The 17,895-nt window shown below is 46.2% G+C and overlaps 1 long non-coding RNA gene across 1 annotated transcript; it reads right to left on the bottom strand.

Moving 5' to 3' along the window:
* Positions 1 to 597: 597 nt before the first annotated feature.
* On the bottom strand, positions 598 to 16,759 carry LOC127190005 (uncharacterized). Its single transcript, XR_007830683.1, has 3 exons — positions 16,665 to 16,759; positions 12,310 to 12,581; positions 598 to 705 (listed from the first exon to the last, which is right to left on the bottom strand). It is a non-coding gene; the product is annotated as an uncharacterized LOC127190005 (long non-coding RNA).
* Between the last annotated feature and the right edge of the window lie 1,136 nt (positions 16,760 to 17,895).

The raw sequence follows: 17,895 nt of genomic DNA, 5'->3' as shown, positions 1-17,895 counted from the left end.
GATGTAAGGTGTGTAAATAGATAAATAAATAAACTAAAATTTAAACACAAAACAAAATAATGTGAATTACGTTGTTTATCTATTTGTGGGTGGAGGGAGGTTCATGGTGGGGCTGAAACACTCTCTGTACAGGACTCAGTTCTCTCCTCCCACAAGGTGGGTTTCAGGAATAAAACTGTTACTGACTGAGCCTTTTTACTGGCTTTCACCAGAAGTTAACACAATTTTCTTCTTTCTTTCTTTCTCTTTCTCCTTCCTTCTTTGTTCCTTTCCTTCCCCCTTCCCCGGGGCTCCGTGTACCCCAGGCTGACCTTCACCTTGCTATATGGCCAACTATGGTCTTAAATTTCTCACCCTCCTGCCTCACCTTTTAAGTGCTGGGGTTATAGACGTGCCCTACCACACCTAGTTTACCAGTGCTGGGAATCGAACCTAGGACTTCATGTGTGCTAGGCAAGCACCCTATCAACTGAGCTACATCCTGGGCCCCAAAGTATCTTTTTCCTACAAATGTATGTCATATTTTAATTTGCTGTCACTTATACGGTCAGTGTCTAAAACCTCCACTAGCCTCTGTGTTCCCTGCATGCACAGTTGTTGCGTCCTCAGGACCTACCTACCGTAGTGCCCGGGGCGGGATGTAGGTGCTTGGTAAATATCTGTGAATCAACACATATATGAAGCATAGAAACTGGTACACAGCAGCTGGAAACGGAAAAGATAGAGTCAGAGCGATCGGGAGATGGGGTTCTATTTCAGCAAAGTTGCATTGTGGCATACTTTTGTAATCCCTGCACGTCGGAGACTGAAGCAGGTAGATATCTGTGAGGCCAGCCTGGTCTACATAGGGAATTCTAGGCTAGCCTGGTCTACACAGGGAATTCTAGGCCAGTCAGAGTTACATAGTGAGGACCCTGTTTCTGTTTTTGTTTTTCAAGACAGAGTCTCTCTGTGTAGCCTTGACTGTCTTGGACTCGCTCTGTAGGCCAGGCTGGCCTTGAACTCACAGCGATCACCTGCCTCTGCCTCCTGAGTGCTGGGATTAAAGGCGTGTGCCACCAAGCCCAGCTGAGGACCCTGTTTTAAAAAAAAGGGGGGGTGGCAGCATAAATTTCTACTGAGCACCTGGAGGGCTGAGGGGATGGAGGCTCAGGATTGAAAGCGCTTAGCTGTCCAAGCCTGAGAACTTGAAGCTGATCTTGGGGTCCCTGTACCCACAGTGGAAGGGGCGAACTGACTCCTAAAAGTTGTCTTCTGACTTCCATATATGCACCATGACACACACAGGTTGTGGCACACAAATGCCCCAAATCCACATGTGTGCACATACACACTAGTACAAGAAAACCACGGGGCTGAGGCGGTATCTCCTTGGTTGAGCACCTGCCTGGGATGCAAGGTGCCTTGGGTTCAACCTCTTAACAGTGCACAGCAAACAAAGAGGACAGAAGAGCAGGCCCTTCTTCCCCCGCCCCGCCCCCTTCAAGACAGCCCTGGCTGTCCCGGACTCACTTTGTAGATCAGGCTGGCCTCGAACTCACAGTAATCCACCTACCTCTGCCTCCTGAGTGCAGGCCTTTCATTTTGAACTAGAGTTTGAAACACATTTTGGGACCTGAATGGTGATTTCACAGCACAGTGAATCCACTGAAGGCCACTGGACTGTAACTTTAAAATGCTAATTATATGTTATGTGAATTCCACTTCAACAAGAAAAAATAAATAAAAGGACAGGACTGTAATGTAATAATTGTGGTCCTGATGAAGTGGAAACGGAGAGCACAGCTCTCACGCAGCCTTGTGGTTTACACAGATGGTTTACTGAAGAATTCCCTCCAGCAAGCCACATGTGCACACAGCAAGGTGAGAGCAATAGATAAAAGGCTGTGACAGTCCTGGTGGGCCTTAGACACACGCTAGCAGATGCTTGCGCTTACTTCTCTGCTGGGAGGAACTGTCCAAACAGGCCCCCCCCCTCTGCCCCCAACTTCTTTCTCATTCTGCTCCAAGTCTCATCATCAGAAAGATCTTCCGAAGAACCATCTTCTACCCCCTGTCATCCATCTTTAAGCTGCTTGATTTTGTTTGTTTGTTTGAGAAGGTGCTGGGTTTTTGTTGTTGTTTAACACATGGTCTCTGTGTGTAGCTTTGGTTGTCCTAGAGCTGCTTGATTTGTAGAGCAGATTGGCCTCAAACTCAACAATTTGCTTGCCTCTGCCTCCCAAGTGCTGGGATTAAATGCAGACATTAAAAAGAAAACCTTCTTTATGTTGTCTGTGTGGGTGTGTGCCTGCCGTGTCTGTGTGTATCGTGTGCGTGTGCCTAATATATAAGGAGATCAGAAGAGGGCACTGGATCCCTGGAACTGGAATTGCAGACAGTTGTGAGCCACCATGAGGATGCTGGGAACCAAACCCTGGTCCTATACATAAGTAGCAAATGTTCTTTGATTTTTCTTTTTTTTTTTTCTTTTCAAGACAGAATTTCTCTGTGCAGCCCTGGCTGTCCTGGAACTGATTCTGTAGACCAGGCTGGCCTCGAACTCACAGAGATCCACCTGCCTCTGTCTTCTAGTGCTGGGATCAAAAGTGTGTACCATCATGCCTGGCTGAAGGAGCAAATGTTCTTAACCCCTGAGTCAGCTTCCCAGCCCGAAGTTGCCCACAATAGCTGACGCCAATTACAGCTGCTTGTGAGTTTGGTTCTGGGTTTTATGAGCATCCTGACACCTGCAGTGGTGCCAGATGACACAGGAGGAATTCCTGTCAAGTATGTGGATGGGGAGAGCTTTGCCATGGATTTACCCACACCTCTGAGGGGAGGGCTGTACTTTTGATGAAATACCTCCAAAACAAAATATGACTGAAATTAAAAATCAGCCGGGCACAGTGGTACTCACCTGTAATCCCAGTACTCAGAAGGCAGAGGCAGGTGGAGCTGTGAGTTCAAGGCCAGCCTAGTCTACAGAGCGATATCCAGGACAGCCAGGGATACACAGAGAAACTCTGCCTCAAACCCAAGCCAAACACACAAAAACAACCCAGATGTTAAGAGACTGAAACCAGGCACTGCCTGGTTCAGCCATTGCTTGGGCTCCTGTTCCCATCTCTCTGCATGTGTTGAAACACCTTTTGTCAGGCTCTGATTCGTATCTGTGAGAAGGCATGCAAGTGAGGACAGAACTCCAAGTAAAACCTAGGCATGATCCTAGGGGCCAGGGCATCACAAGAGAAAGGGAGGCCAAAGGCATTGGACAGGGTTCAGAGTGCAGCGAGGAGCGGGCATGGCCTCACAAAACCCATGTAATCTGGACAGAGATGGTTCCTGATGCTAAACTGATGTGGGACACAGTATGTCCCAGGGAAAACCTTGTAGGGCTGGGCTGTGGGGACTGGGCAGCATGTCTCTACCAGGAAGATAACCATTGTGCGATGCAAAATAAGCATCCGAGGCACATGGGCACCCCAGAATCAAGGCCAGTGGCCTCCTTTTCCAGTCCCTGAGTCAGGCAGCCAGCAAGATGGAAAGTTGCTGTGTTTGACACAACCATCTCTTGCATACTACTGTCAGCTGAGCTTCCACCTGCTCCAGCCTACCTGCCTAAGGGCAACTGCAGGGCTCAGGCAAAGTCACACAGTATAAAAATGTGATCATTTGTCCCACCTGACTGTGGCCCTGACGTGTTACTGCTATACTTTAAAATATTTGGTAACCTGCTGGAAGGCAAAGGACACGTCAACAGCACAAAATGGCAGCTAGCAGAAAGGGAAAAGATCTTCACCAACTCCACATCTGGCAGAGGACTAATATCCAAAATAGATCAAGAAACTAGATATCCGGAAAACAAACAATCCAATTAGAACATGGGGTACAGAGCTAAACAGGAGTCTCATCAGAGGAAACCAAATGGCTGAGAAACAAAGAAATGTTCAACATCCTTAGCCATTAGGGAAATGAAAATCAAAACTACCTGAAGATTCCATCTTACACCTGTCCCAATGTCCAAGATCAATAACACAAATGACAGCTCATGCCAGTGAGGATGTAGAGCAAGGAGAACCAGCCTGGTCTACAAAGAGAGTCTAGAACAGCCAAGGCTACACAGGGAAACCCTGTCTCGGGGAAAAAAAAAAAAAAAAAGACCTAGCTATGTCACTCCTGGGCACAGACCCAAAGGATGCTCCATCCTACCACAAGGGCACTTGTTCAACTATATTCATAGCAGGATTTTTGTTTGTCTTTTGCTTTGCTTTTGAGACAAGGTTTCTCTGTGTCGCCCAGGCTGTCCTAGAAATCAATCTGTAGACCAGGCTGGCCTCAAACTCAAAGATCACCTGCCTCTGCCTCCCAATGCTGGGATTAAAGGCATGCAATACCATCGTCTGGCTCATAGCCGCTTTATTCATAATATCCAGAAACTAGAAATAACCTAGATGTCCCTCAATTGAAGAATGGATAAAGAAACTGTGGCACATTTACACAAGGGTATTACTCAGCTGTCAAAACAATGACATCATACCTTTAACCCCAGCACTCCGGAGGCAGAAGCAGGTGGATCACTATGAGTTCAAGGCCAGCATGGTTTACAAAGCGAGGCCAGGGCAGCCAGGGCTTAGTGGGGCGTGGTGGCACACATCTTTAATCCCAGCACTCAGGAGGCAGAGGCAGGAGGATTGTTGTGAGTTCGAGGCCAGTCTGATCTACAAAGCTACTGCAGGACAGCCAAGGGTAACACAGAGAGAACCTGTCTCAAAAAACCAAACTAAATCAAAACAATGACATCATGAAATTTGCAGGCAAATGGATGGAACTAGAAAATTGATCACCCTGAGTGAGGTAACCAAGGCCCAGAAAGACAAGCAGACTATGTGCTCACTTATAAGTGGATGTCAGCTGTTAAGTCAATGATAATCATGCTACAGTGCACAGACCAGAGAGGCTAAGTAACAAGGAGGGCTCAAGGGGGCCACATGAGTCTCCCCAGGAAGGGCGAGTAGAATAGATTTTTTCAGGTGGACTGTGGGTGGGTGGAGATGGGAACAGGAGAGATCAGGTGGGGCTGGAGAGAGTACTGGGAGCGGCAACTGGAATTGGGGAGCACTTCGAGGACCATGTGGAAACCTAGTGCAGTGGGAACTTCCAGGAAGCTGAGGGGGACCCTACCAATGAGTTCTAGTTATTGGGGATATTGAGCCTCAACTGGCCATTTTTGGGTAACCAGGCTAGGCTTCCGTCAGTGGGAGTGGGCCTCAACCCAGACACAAAGCCTTCAACCTACCATCTGTCCTGCCTGCAAGATATGCTGGGCTAACGGCACAAAGCTTGAGGCCCATATCAGAGGCAGCCCACGACTAACGCTGCCTCGAGGGCCAGGAACCAGAGGCTCGACCGCCCAGAGACCCAGGGCAGAACTAAACAAGATGGGGGGGGGGGGTCAATGAGATGATTCCTAATGATATTCTAATACATCGGTGCCTCGTCCAATTGTCATCAGAGAAGCATCATCCAGCAGCTGATGGGAGCAGATGCAAAGACGCACAGCCCAACACTAGGCAGAGCCAGAGGAGCCCCACAGAAGACAGGGAGGAAGGACTGTAGGAGCCAGAGGGGTCAAGGACACCACAAGAACACAAGCCACAGAATCAACTAAGCAGGCCTCATAGTGGCTCACAGAGACTGAACTGACAACCAGGGGGCCTGCAATGCGTCTGAGCTAATATACATTATGGTTGTGTAGCTTGGTGTTCGTGTGGGTCTCCTAACAGTGGAAATGGGAGTGTTTCTGACTCTTTTTCTTTTTCTTTTTCTTCTCTCTCTCTCTTTTTGAATTATTTATTTTTTTTATGTGCATGGGTGTTATGCCTGCATGTATGTCTGTATGAGGGTGTCAGATCTTGGATTACAGACAGTTGTGAGCTGCCATGTGGTTGCTGGGAATTGAACCTGGGTCCTTTTTGGAAGAGCAGTCAATGCTCTTAACTGCTGAGCCATCTCTCAGCCCCTGCCCCCCTCTCTCTTTTTGAGACAGGGTTTCTCTGTGTAGCCCTCGCTGTCCTGGAACTCTCTGTAGACCAGCCTGGCTTCAAACTCACAGAGATCTGCCCGCCTCTGCCTCCTGAGCGTAGGGATCAAAGGCGCTGCCACCACCTGGCATGTCTCTGACTCTTTTGTCTGCTCTTTGGACCCTTTTCCTCCTACTTGATATGAGGGTTTGTGCTTGGTCTTTGTTTGTTTGTTGTTTTGTTTGTTTTTTGAGACAAGGTTTCTCTGTGTAGCCTTGGCTGTCCTAGACTCACTTTGTAGACCAGGCTGGCCTCAAACTCACAACAATCCGCCTGCCTCTGCCTCCTGAGTGCTGGAATTAAAGGCGTGAGCCACCACGCCCAGCTGCTCCTTTTTTTTTTTTTTTTAAGGGAAATGGATCTGGGGGAGAGGAGAGGTGACACAGTGAGGTGGAGTGGGGACTAGGAGTGGAGGAAGTAGAACTGCAGTCAATGTGTAATAAATGAGAAAAGAATTAAAGAATAAGAAAGAAAATAATATGTGGTCAGAAATAGATAGATAGATAGACAGACAGACAGACAGATAAAACACTTGATAATAAGAGGCTGGAGAAATGGTTAAAAGCACTTCTCCTCTTGCAAAGGACCCAGGCCAGGTACCCAGCTCCTACCCTGTGGTTTATATCCATCTGTAACTCCAGCTGCAGGGGATCTAACGCCTTCTTCTGACCCCTGAGGAGGGCAACAGACATGCTCATGGTACACAGACATACATGCAGACAAAACATTCACACACATGAAATAAAATAATGTGAAAAAGTAAATTTTATAATCTTGATAATAGCCAGGCGTGGTGGTGCATGCCTTTAATCCCAACACTCAGGAGGCAGAGGCAGGCAGATCTCTGTGAGTTTGAAGCCAGCCTGGTCTACAAAGCGAGGCCAGGACAGCTAGGGCTACACAGAGAAACCCTGTCTCAAAAAACAACAACAACAAAATGATAATAAAGTATCTAACTTTATAAAATATCTGCTTGTCAATCTGGGTCGAGTATTTTCACTCAGTGGTACAGAAACATGTTGCCAAAGTTAAGTAAAATATAAAACTCCATAAGAATGTACTGAAATTGGATCTCTAAAGAAAATGTCCAGGGGTTGGAGAGATGGCTCAGGGGTTAAGAGCACTGACTGCCCTTCCAAAGGTCCTGAGTTCAATTCCCAGCAACCACATAGTGGCTCACAACCATCTATGTGATCTGGTGCCCTCTTCTGGCTTGCAGGTGTATATGTAGACAGAGCACTGTATACATAATATAAATAAAGTCTTTAAAAAAAAAGAAACAACAATAATAACAAAAATCTACCAATACTTGCCTACCAAGAACTTACTTTTGCCATTTTTCCACTGCCCAGCTAGATTTGTTTTTTGTTTGTTTGTTTGTTTGTTTGTTTGGTATTTTAAGACAGGCTCTCACTAGACCAGGCTGTCCTCAAACTCACCTTCCTCAGTCTCCCAAAGTCTGAGGGAATTACAGGCTTGAATTATGCCTGTAATCACTATGCCTGCTGTTATTTGCAATTAAAGTTTTTTTCAGCCAGGTGTGGTAGTACATGCCTTTAATCTTAGCCCTCAGGAGGCAGAAGCAGTAGGTCTCTGTGAGTTTGAGACAAGCCTGGTCTACAAAAAGCGAGTCCAGGACAACCAGGGCTGCACAGAGAAACCCTGTCTCAAAATAACAAAAATCAAAAAACAAAAACACTGTCTTGAAAAACAAAAAAAAAATATATATTTTTTTTTAAATAATTTTTTTCAGAGAGAGAGTTTCATTGTGTAGTCCTGGCTGGTCTGAAACTGGCTATGTACACCAGGCTGACCTCCTCAAACTCAGAGACCCACCTGCCTCTGTCTTCCAGGTGCTGGGGCTAAAGGCATGCACGCCCATTTCTGGCCTTTGCTGCTTTGGATCAGTGCTGGTCCCAGAACTATGACTGTTCACCTTTGTCTGCAGCAACTGTACATAACCCTCTTTCCATGGGCTCAAGACCGGTGAAGACTGAAATGTTTGGTTTTTTTAGTTCTCACAGAATGAAGAAAAAACAAACAAAACAAAACACATATTTTGTCTCACATTCCCTTGAATTCAAAAAGGATATTTAGGCAGCAAGGGAGGCCCAACACTGACAGGTTAGATCTAACAAGTCTGCATCTAATCCAAGCCGAATGGTGCAATCACTGCAGAGGTGGGCAGGGACCCAGGCAGGCTGGGAGCTCCAGGTGATAAAGGCCTGCAGGCCTCAGGGGAAGGAGTCAGACAGATGTCTGCATTTCCTGCATTGCCTAATGTGGCCAGATATTCTCAATTTTGTTTTTTTGTTGTTTGTTTGTTTGTTTGTTTTTTCAAGACAGGGTTTCTCTATGTAGCCTTGGCTGTCCTAGACTCGCTTTGTAGACCAGGCTGACCTCAAACTCACAGAGATCTGCCTGCCTCTGCCTCCAAAATGCTGGGATTAAAGGCGTGCGCCACCACTGCCCACCTGGCTTCTAAATTTTTAAAAGTACTTTAATCCCAGCTCTTGGGAGGCAGAGGCAGGGTGATCTCTTTGAGTTCAAGGCCAGCCTGGTCTACAGAGCAAGTTCCAGGACAGGCAAGGCTACACAGAGAAACTGTGTCTTAAAAAAAAAAAAGTTAATTAGTTCCAAACAATGAACCCAATATAACACGTCTGTGGCTTGAAATGGTACCCAGGGCTCGGCTGTGTGCAGTCGGGGATAAGCAACTCCACGCCTTTTATCCTAGGGGCAGGGGGATCTCTGTGAGTTCAAAGTCAGCCTGGTCTACAAAGTGAGTCCAGGATAGCCAAGGCTACACAGAGAAACCCTGAGTCAAAAAGCAAATGAACAAAAAAAACCAACAAACAATCTATCAAGCATTAAGTGTTGCGGCTACTTTCTCTCTCTTGTCCTCTACCTTTTGTTTTGTTGTTGTTGTTTGTTTGTTTTTTGAGACAAGGTCTCATATAGACCAGGCTAGACTCAAATCCATTACATATCCAAGGATGATTTTAAACTCCTGATCATCCTGTCCTCAGCTCCTAAGTACTGGGATACAGACACGCTCCACCATCCACAGCTGTTATTAACCGCGCCCCGGGGAGGTGACTTGACCTCTGACCTCTTGATTGTGGAACACCAGTCAGCTGGTAAATACGGCAGAGTGAGAAAGAGCTGGACCTCTTGGGTTCAAATCCATCTCCAGTATGTACAATCAGCACAGACTAGCAATGGCTAGTCTTGGGTTGACCACTCTATCTTCAATTTTTATAACGTATAAAACCTATACAATAAAACAATTCCTGGCTAGTAAGATGGCTCAGCGGATAGCAGCACCTGCTGTGCAGGGCTAACAGCCTGGATTCCAGAACCCATATTAAAAACAACAAAACAATGCCAGAAACCATGGCATGCACCTGCAACCCCAGCTCGCCTGCAGAGAGATGAGGGGCACAGATAGAACATTTCCCAGAAGCTTGTACGGCCAAGTAGAGAATGCGCTCCAGCAGAGACACCAGGAACCCCGCTTCCCAAAGCTGCCCTCTGTCAGCCACACCTGTGTCATGGTGCGCACGCGCGCGCACGCGCACACAGTCTCTCTCCCATAAGGCTGTTTTGGGGTTGAGTGACAAATGCAAAGAACCACTGCAGAGGAGGCCCCTGATGTGCACGCTGACCAGCGCCTTCTGCGAGTTGGATGCCTCCTTCCTCACCACTTATTCACATCGAAGGAGCAAGTCTTGCTTGAATAGGGACGTGTTTGTTTGTTTCTTTCTGGTTTCTCTGTACAGCCCTGGCTGTCCTGGAACTGGATCTGTAGACCAGTCTGGTCTCAAACTCACAGAGATCTGCCTGCCTCTGCCTCCCAAATTCTGGGATTAAAGGTGTGCGCCGCCACCGCCTGGCTATGAATAGGATTTCTTTCTCTCTCTCTTTTTTTAAATTTATTAATTATACAGTGCTTTGCCTGCATGCCAGAAGAGGGCACCAGATCTCATTGTAGATGGTTGTGAGCCACCATGTGGTTGACGGGAATTGAACTCAGGACCTTTGGAAGAGCAGGCAGTGCTCTTAACCGCTGAGTCATCTCTCCAGCCCCTGAATAGGATTTCTAAACCTATCCAAAACAGCTTTTTGTAAAAATTCCTCCTCTTTGCCTTAGGTCACTGCCTTGTCCTGTCTGCTGTCACACCTCTTGCTTGAGGTGCCTCTTCCCCTGGGCCCAGGTGATTACATCCCTTTTGTAAGAGAAACACAGATCCGATGGTGTCCCTGTCACCTACAGAACAAAATCTAGATGATGCTTTCATCAGAGCGCTTCCTGTGACATCTGAGTAGCATAAACAGTATTCTTCCCACTGCAGCCTCACCAGAGCCCATCCTCGCCTTCCCTGCCATCCGCTCAGGTTCCATCACAACGTTAGCCTTTCTATTTAACCCTTCATGCTCCTTTATGCTCACTGTTTCTCCTTCTTCTTCTTCTTCTTCTTCTTCTTCTTCTTCTTCTTCTTCTTCTTCTTCTTCTTCTTCTTCTTCTTCTTCTTCTTTGTTTTTTGTTTTTTGAGGAAGTATTTCTCTGTGTAGCCTTGGCTGTCCTGGACTCGCTTTGTAGACCAGGCTGGCCTCGAACTCACAGCGATCCACCTGCCTCTGCCTCCTGAGTGCTAGGATTAAAGGCGTGCGCCACTGCAGCTGGCCCTTTGTACCCTTGTAACTCCATCTCCGAGTAGTTCTCTCTACTATGAAGCATTTTCTGATGTCTTACTAACTTGCCTCTGCGATTGGGCCGCCCAGCACTCTAAAAAGCCCTCTCATGATGCCGTGAAGTGTATTTTCTGACACATCTGTCCCAGTGTGAGAAAAGTCACAAAGCACAAGGACCTAGTCACATTCCCCTCACCTTTCCAGACAACATATAGTATGTATGCAATGCTTGCTGAGTGAATGAAGCCATTGAAACAGGAGCCAACTGATAATAATGATGGTGATATTACTTTTAAAATCCTGTTATAAGAAAAACAGATCTATAAATAAATGAATAAATGGAAAAAAGAAAGCTGAGGTCAGTAGCATGTGATCACATGAAAAAGAAAGCCACAGGTGCTATGGCATACTTGTCGAAACAGGCAAAATAAAAATACTAAAAACCTTTAAAATAAAACAAGCAAGCAAACAAACAAATAGCAGCATTCTCTCAGGATGTGTGAATTTAGAACAACAAGGTCCCGCTTTTATTGTTCTCACCCTCAGGGGCTTGATATCACAATCTACTGTGTTGTTTCTCTTTGCTAAGTGACATTTTTATTTTATTTTATTTTATTTTTTGGTTTTTCAAGACAGGTTTCTCTGTGTAGCCTCTAAGGGACATTTTTAAAGCCTGAGTTTTAAAATGGGTTTGAAGGTTTAATTAATGTACTTTTTACTTCTATTTCCTTTAATAAAGATTCATGTCATCTCGGGGAGAAAAGAAAAGAAAAACAGATTTGTCCGGACATAGTGGCACACGCCTTTAATACCAGTACTCAGGAGGCAGAGGCAGGTGGGTGTTGGTGAGTTCAAGATTTACATAGGGAGTTCCAGGACAGCCAGAGCTAAATGATGAAGCCTTGTCTTGAAAAGAAAAGAAACAGATTGTTGAAAATATACAAAGAAAAAAAGGGGAGCTGGAAAGATGCCTCAGAGGTTAAGAGCACTGGCTGTTTTTCCAAAGGTCAGGAGTTCAATTCCCAGCAATCACATGGTGGTTCACAACCATCTATAATGAGCTCTGGTGCCCTCTTCTGGCTTGCTGGCTCACATGCAGGCAACTACTGTATAAATAATAAATAAATAAGTCTTTATAAAAAGAAAGAAAAGTAACAGAAACACATAAAATCACTCAGAAGCCCTTAACTCCCAGAAATATATGCATTTTGGTTAACTTTAGCAGAAAACTGTGTAGAACCCACATAGAACTCACAGATGAAATTCTGTGGGCCTGTTATCTCAGCTACATGAGAGTCTGGGGCAGAGAATCAGGAGTTCAGTGCCAACCTAGGCAACATAGCCAGAACCTTGGAAGTGAAATATGGGCTGGGTGTAGATTGCACACCTTTAATGCTAAAGGCAAAAGTAGGCAATCTCTGTGAGTTCAAGGCCAGGCTCATCTACATAGAAGTTCCAGGACCTCCTTGGAGCTGTATAGACCTTGTCTCGATAAACAAACAAACAAACAAACCTTCTAGCTATCTAGATAGTTCAACATGTCTGCACTTACGAGGCAGTTGGCATTTGTCGTGGTAACTCGATCTTCACTGGTGTTTGTGGTCATGGTGGAATGCATCTGATATCCCGGGCAAAGGCATCCAGCCAAAGAACAGGAATCTGGGGATCCATCACAACCTGTGCTTCCTGAATTGTAGGTCACTTCCCATACAAGGTGAGTCTTCACCTTGTGCCCAGGCAGGTGTCTCTTAAAGAGATGACAACACCTCAGCTCACAGACTCCCCAGAGGAATCTTCAAATGTTGGTCTCAGGTAGACAGGGGTCTGAGGAAGAAAAAAAAATTAGTTTTTTGCATTTATACTCTTTCTTTCACTTTTTTTTTTTTTTTTTTTTTTTTTGAGACAGGGTTTCTCTACTTAGTCTTGGCTGTCCTATACTCACTTTGTAGACCAGGCTAGCCTCAAACTCACAGCGATCTGCCTGCCTCTGCCTCGGGACTGCTAGGATTAAAGACGTGCACCACCAGGCCCAGCTATACTCTTTCTTAAAAGGATTTTTGTTTTTGTTTTTCGAGACAGGGTTTTCTGTGTAGCCTTGGCTGTCCTGGACTCGCTTTGTAGACCAGGCTGGCCTTGAATTCACAGTGATCCGCCGGCCTCTGCCTCCTGAGTGCTGGGATTAGAGGCGTGCGCCACCACCGCCTGTCGATCTTAAAAGGGTTTTTTTATGTGTATGACTGTTTTATATGCACGGGCATCTGTACCCCACCTGGATGCAGTGCCAGAGAAAATCAGAAGAGGGCATCAGAACTGCAAGTACAGATGGTTGTGAGCCACCATGTGGGTGCTGGACTTGAACCCCAGTCTTCTGAAAGAGCACCCAGTGCTCTTAACAGTTGAGCCCCTACATTTCTGTTCTTAAAAAATTGCCACTGCAGTGGCTTTTCCGCAAGCTTCACTGAATGAAAGGGTTGCTTATCAGCCTCGCCCCACCCCAGGCAGAGCTTGCTTTGTCAAGCCAGGAAACTAAGTCATCTGGTCCACAAACAATAGAGACTGGCGAACAACTGAGTAGAATGGCTCTGAGGTCAGGTGGTCTGCGTTATAGCCAGGCTCTGGCAGCTTTGATTAGGTAGACTTGACAGAAGAAGAGTTCCCGTTACAGAGAGCTGAGCAAAGGGTTAAACGATAGTGAGCATGCACAGTGCTTGGCCTGTACCTGTTCAACTTAACTGTTCAGAAGAAGCCAGAAGGGCTGGGCGTGGTGGTGCACACCTTTAGTCTCAGCACTCCCGAGGCAGAGGCAGGTGGATCTCTGTGAGTTTGAGGCCAGCCTGGTCTACAGAGAGAGTCCAGGACAGCCAAGGCTACACAGAGAAACCCTGTCAAGAAAAAGGAGAAGGAGAAGGAAAAGAAGAAGGAGGAGGAGGAGGAAGAGGGGGAGGAGGAAAAGGAGGAGGAGGAAGAAGAGGAGGAAGAAGAGAAAGCAGCCAGAAAATATTATCCGTATCACTTGCCAAAGAAAGGCAGAAAAGGCGGTGTACATTTGCAACCTCAGCATTTATGAGACTGAGACAGGACCGTAAGGGTGAGGTCAGCTGGGACTACATAACAAGTTCAAAGTCAGCCCCAGGGTATATATAGCAATACACACACACCAGGCAGTTGGGGCACATCTTTAATCCCAGCATTTGGGAGGCAGAGAACTCAGGTGCATCTCTGTGAATTCAAAGCCAGCCTGGTCTAGAGCTAGTCCCAGGGCAGCCAAGGCTACACAGAGAAACACTTTCAAAAAATAAATAAATAAAAATAAAGTGCTAGAGAGATGACTTGGCAAGGTTAAGAACACTTGCCGATTTTACAGAGACCCGGCTCACAACCATCTGTCACCCCAGTTTCAAAGGAACTGTTGGCAGGGCACCCATGAAGCACACATACATACAAGCAACCAAGAACACTCATACATATAAAATTAAATATCTTTAAATTTTGACAAAATGAATACATAAGAAGATCTTGTTAGCAGGCTTGAGTCATCAGGAGCTTATCTTTATAGCATTTCCACTGTCTCTACTTTATTGTCCAACGACGGGGTCAGAGTTCTCAGAAAATGGAGGAAAGAGCAACCAATCAGTTTCTGACCAAGGAAGAAGCAGAAGCGTCAGGGACAGAGAGCAGGAAACAGGCCACAGCCAAAGAATGTCCTGCTGTGTAACTGGCTCTACCATAAAAACAGGCCTGGAACCCCAGTGGCCATACTGGAAGGAAACAAAGCATACTGTCAAGCTATTGGGCCCATCCTGTGCCCAGGCGAAGCTCAAGTTCAAGGATGGAACAAAGACACCCGCCGGCTTCATGGAGTGTGAGACTTTAATCCCAGCACTCAGGAGACAGAGGCCTCTATCTCCCAAGTGCTAGTATTAAAACTGTGTGCCACCAACACCTACTGCATTTACGTCTTCTTATAAAGACTTGCCATTCGGGAGGCAGAGGCAAGCGGATCGCTGTGAGTTCAAGGCCAGCCTGGTCTACAAAGTGAGTCCAGGACAGTCAAGGCTACACAGAGAAACCCTGTCTCAAAAAAAACAAACATAAATAAATAAAGAATAAATGAAGGCAGGAGATGTACGGAGGTTGGCAGAGTGCTTGTCTCATACTCAGCACCACATAAACCGAGTACGGTGGCAAACACCTGTCACCTCAACACTCTGGAGGTGCAGGAAGGAAGATCAGAAGTTCAAGGTTATTGCTGGCCACATATTGAGTTCAACAACTTGAAGCCAGCCTGGGCTACCTAAGACTGTCTACACACAGACACACCAGAAGCAGCAGCAGCAACACCAACACCAACAAAAAATATGAGGCTATGATAATGCTTATGACACTTACAGTATGAAATTTCTATTCAGATATTGTGCTTTAAAAAAAAAAAATAGTAATCCAAGCTGGGCATGGTAGTACACGCCTTTAATCCCAGCACTTGGGAGGCAGAGGCAGGTGGATCTCTGTGAATTCAAGGTCTACAAATCGAGTCAAGGACAGCCAAAGCTACATAGAAAAACCCTGTCTCAAAAAAACAAAACAACAACAAAAACTGTGTGTCCTTATGTGTGCTTGGTGCCAGGGAGATAGTGAACCTCCACGGTGCTGGGATGGGTGCTGGGAATACAGTCCGAGTCTTTCATCAGAATAACAAATGCCCTTAAGCAATAAGCCAACTCTCCAGCCGGATAAAGGAGTCTTGACAATAGATACTCAAGGCCTTTTCTGGTCCTTGGAATGAGGGCAGATTATGAACAAGGCTTAAGTCAAATGGTACAGCCTGTAACCAGCACTCAGGAGGATTGAGAATTTGATGCCAGCCTGAGCTAAGAAGCCTCTGTTTCAGAAAAGAAACAAATGTACCAGGATTTGGGAGGCAGAGGCAGGCAGATCTATGTTTTTGAGATGCCAGTGTGGCCAGCCTGGTCCACATAAAGTTTCAGGCCAGCCAGAGGTCTATATCTAAACCATCACCAAAAACAAAAAGACAAACAAACAAACAAATATGCCCACCTTTAATCCCAGCACTGGGAAGGCAGAGGCTGGTGGATCTCTGTGAGTTCGAGGCCAACCTGGTCTACAAAGTGACTCCAGGACAGCCAAGGCTACACAGAGAAACTCTGTCTTGAAAAAACAAACAAACAAACAAAAACAAAAACAAATAAGCCCAGATGAATAATTAAAAGTGAAAGATAAAGCTGGGCAGTGTTGGAGCATGTTTTTAATCCCAGCACTCAGAAGGCAGAGGCAGGTGCATCTCTGAGTTCCAGGCGTTGTCTCAAAAAAAAAAAAAAAGAAAAAAAGGATGGAGGTGAGGGAGAATTCAGGTACAAAGAAAAACTTCATATTAAATATGGACAATTCATATATGGCATGAGAGTAAGGTGAACCTGTGAAAATTGGTTACTAGTGAGGGGGAGTGTGGTCCAGATACACAGGGCTCTATAAGACGGCTGTCAAAACAGACGGTAAAACTGATTGCATGAAATATATAGAAATGGGGCTCTGGAGATGGCTCAGCAGCTAAGAGCACAGGCTACTCTTCCAAAGGTCCTGGGTTCAACTCCCAGCAACCACATGGTGGCTCACAACCATCTGTAATGAGAGCTGGTGCCCTCTTCCCCCATATATATATGTGTGTGTGTGTGTGTGTGTGTGTGTGTGTGTGTGTGTGTGTGTGTATGGAAATCAGTGTAAAAAACAGTGCATATCTTTAATCCCAACACTCAGGAGGCAGAGGCAGTTGGATCTTTGAGTTTGAGGCCAGCCTGGTTTACAGAGCAAGTTCCAGGACAGAGAATCCCTGTTTTGAAAAACAAACAAACAAACAAAAAAAAAACAAAATAAAGCAAGAAACCAACAAACCTAAGTACAAGGGCAGGATACGGCTTCTCATCCCCTTCTCCTTTCATCCGCTCACTCCTCTTGCCCTTCGCTTCGTTCCTGCTGGAGTCCCTCTGCGTTTGGGATCAGCTTCAGACTCCTTTGCTGCAGTGCCCGTACTTTATCCTGTTACAATCCACTTTTGACCTTTTCCCAGCTCTGTACATGTCTGTCAGAATCCCGCCCACCCTAGACCCACTTCTCAGTTCTTCAAGAATGTAACAGTCAGTTTCCTTCTACTTAGCATTCATTCCCAAGTCTTCTTCCATTTCCTCTTCCCCACTCTTACTTCCGCTGACCCTGGCTTGGCTTCCATGCCCCAGCAACCCTGCTCGGTTCCCATGATCCTTTTAGGTCCAGACTCCTCACTCACATTTACCCTTTCAAGATCAACAAAGTTCTGCTTGGCTTTAGCTTCTCTTTGGCTTTCAGTGCTTCTCCAGTCACCTTCATCTTTGGTTCTTCACCCTCCTGATTCCACCGAGTGTTCCCCAGCTGTGTCTTTCTCCTCCTTAGGAACAAACTCAGCAGCAGCGCCTTCCGTTTCATTCAAGACAGAATGGTCGATTTCTACCTCTTTCTCTGCTCTTTCTTGCTCATCTCTATCTTCCATGTTTTCGTCAGAAACTTTCATTTCCTGATTCATAGTTTCCATCACACCGTCATCGCCTGTAACATTTATCACCTTTTCTATGTTCTCTTCAGTAGCACTTCCTGTTGTCGAATGCTCTTTCAGCTTCATCTCATCGAATTCGGTTTCCTCAATATCTGTCTTCAGACTACCTCTGGACGATCTCAAATTTTTGCCGCCAGCCCTCAGCTTCTCTCCACTGGACCTCAATTTCTCTTTACTTAATTTCAGCTTTTCGTCACTTGACCTCACCTTCTCCCTGGTGGACCGCCGCCTCTCTCCACTGTCGGATACCTTTTCTTTGATGGACGGCCGCCTCTCTCCACTGTCGGACACCTTTTCTTTGATGGACGGCCGCCTCTCTCCACTGTCGGATACCTTTTCTCTTGTGGACGGCCGCCTCTCTCCACTGTCGGACACCTTTTCTTTGATGGACGGCCGCCTCTCTCCACTGTCGGATACCTTTTCTCTTGTGGACGGCCGCCTCTCTCCACTGTCGGACACCTTTTCTTTGATGGACGGCCGCCTCTCTCCACTGTCGGACACCTTTTCTCTTGTGGACGGCCGCCTCTCTCCACTGTC

This window comes from Acomys russatus, chromosome 5, assembly GCF_903995435.1.
Source record: "Acomys russatus chromosome 5, mAcoRus1.1, whole genome shotgun sequence".
NCBI classification, from domain to species: Eukaryota; Metazoa; Chordata; class Mammalia; order Rodentia; family Muridae; genus Acomys; species Acomys russatus.
This window is presented reverse-complemented; position numbering and strand designations above follow the sequence as displayed.